The sequence below is a fragment of the Arabidopsis lyrata genome (genome assembly GCF_000004255.2).
Source record: "Arabidopsis lyrata subsp. lyrata unplaced genomic scaffold ARALYscaffold_6, whole genome shotgun sequence".
Lineage (NCBI taxonomy): Eukaryota > Viridiplantae > Streptophyta > Magnoliopsida > Brassicales > Brassicaceae > Arabidopsis > Arabidopsis lyrata.
The window spans coordinates 20,569,548-20,572,010 of NW_003302550.1; the positions used below are offsets into that span (position 1 = coordinate 20,569,548).

At 27.2% G+C, this 2,463-nt stretch overlaps 1 pseudogene; it reads left to right on the forward strand.

Annotated features, from left to right (window-relative positions):
• Positions 1–748: 748 nt before the first annotated feature.
• LOC110227417 lies at positions 749–1,998 on the forward strand (annotated as a pseudogene).
• The last annotated feature ends 465 nt before the right edge of the window (positions 1,999–2,463 follow it).

Sequence of the window (2,463 nt, forward strand, 5' to 3'; positions counted from 1 at the left end):
TTATGTATGTTATTTTAGTATAAATCAATTTTTAAATTTTATTTAAATAGATAGATGAGTTTTCTTCTAAAAAAATAATTCCTATAATTTTAAATATTTGCATATTAATAATAAAATTGGTAAAACTATTAATCTAAAAAAATATGTCTTACATGACAGTGTTATAAGAAGTGGTTCAAGTGGAAATAGCAACGTTGAAAATCAAAGGGAGCCTTATCTACAGGTATAAATTAATTTTTTTTATCCTAATTTTGTTTTGATGTTTATGTTAAATTTATTGATGTCATTAGTTATGATTATTTATTATTTTTTCATGCAATAATGTAGATTAAAATTTCGTTTATATGATGTAGAATCGTAAGGAACAATATTAGCCAAACAACATAAATATATATTTTGTTAATCATTTATAGATTCATGCATCAATCTATTTTCTTAAAAAAAAAATTTATTTTTAACTTTTTAATTTACTACTACATCTTTACTTTGCAATATTCTAGTAAAAGAAGTTTGTTAATTTAAAGTAATTAAATTTATATTGCTTCTTATAAGTTTATTTAGTATTAGTTTAATTAATATTTTATTTTTAGTATATACTTTAAAATATACTTTTATTTTTTAATATATACTTTTATTTTTAATATATTTTTAATAGATACTTTTATTTTTATATATACTTACAAATAGAATAATTCAAAATTATGATATTTAAAATGATATGCTTTTTATGATGTAGATATGCATAATAATTTCATACATATTAATTTGTAAATTATGTTTGATTGTAGATAACTCTAAATTTCTATCTTTCATTGTTTATATTTCATAAATGTGTAATATTTACATAATATTTCAACCGTCATTGAGTTACTACAATCGAAATTTTGAAAGAGGGCCAATTCAAACAGATGGCGGGTTGGGATGGAGAAATATTTGGCGTCGAATACAAGAAGATAGTGCTGCTTGTCTTCAGTTACTACGAATGTCTCTTGATTGTTTTAGATCATTATGTGACGTAATGGAAACACGTTATGGATTACAACCTACATTGAATGTTAGCATTGAAGAGAGTGTTGCCATGTTTTTACGGATATGTGGACACAATGAAGTTCAAAGAGATGTTGGGTTACGATTTGGACGAACGCAAGAAACAGTGAATCGGAAATTTTTTGAAGTCCTTAGAGCGACAGAGTTACTTGCTTGTGATTATATCAAGACTCCAACAAGACAAGAACTACGCCGAATTCCTGAAAAACTACAAACGGATCGAAGATATTGGCCATATTTCAGTGGATTTGTTGGAGCTATAGATGGAGTTCATGTATGTGTTAAGGTGAAGCCTGAACTACAAGGAATGTATTAAAATCGACACGATAGAACATCGTTTAATATCATGGCAACATGTGATATAAATATGTTGTTTACATATGTTTGGAATGGAGCACCTGGATCGTGTCACGATACAGCAGTTCTAACGATGGCACAAAATAATGATTCTGAATTTCCTTTGCCTCCAAGAGACAAGTATTATGTAGTTGATTCTGGGTATCCAAATAAACAAGGCTTTTTGGCACCTTATAGATCTTCGCGGAACGGAGTTGTTAGGTATCACATGTCACAGTTCTACAATGGTCCTCCTCCTAGGAATAAACAAGAGTTGTTTAATCGATGTCATGCATCTCTACGTTCTGTTATTGAGAGGACATTTGGAGTTTGGAAGAAAAATGGAGGATTCTTTGTGAATTTCCCAGATATGATATTGATGTTCAAAAAAGAGTGGTAACGGCTACAATGGGACTACATAATTTTATCAGAATTTTGAATTATTTTGATGAGGATTTTGTTGAAGTAATGAGAGATACAAATATCAACAACGTAAATTCTGAGAATGATCTTGATGACATGGAGAGAGGTAGTATACCTGACCGAAATCATATGGCAAATATAAGAGAAAATATTGCTGATATGTTATGGGCAAATCAAAATACTTTCCATTAAATTTAATTCGTTTTTGCTTATATATTGTCTTTTTTTTCACTCTTATGTGTTGTATTTGGATATTTTATGTTTAATATTTAAAATTATTTAATAGATTAATATATTTTAGTTTTATATGATTTTATTTATACATAGCATAATATATTATAACATTATATAAAATAAAATAAAAAATAAACTAAAAATAAAACTGTATTTTATATATGTATTTTTTAATAAAATTTATAACAATATGTAGTTCTTAATAAATTTTTAGTTATATTGTGTACTATTTATTATTTAATAATTTGATCTGTACATGTTGAACATCTTTCACCATTCGAACTCATATTTGAACTGCTTGATCTGCATGATCTGTACTTGTCCTACATGTTCTGCATGTTTTGCACTTGTCTTGCATCTTCTGCAAGATCTGCATGATCTGCAACGCTTGAACTGCTTTTACCATTCGAAGCCTATATTAGA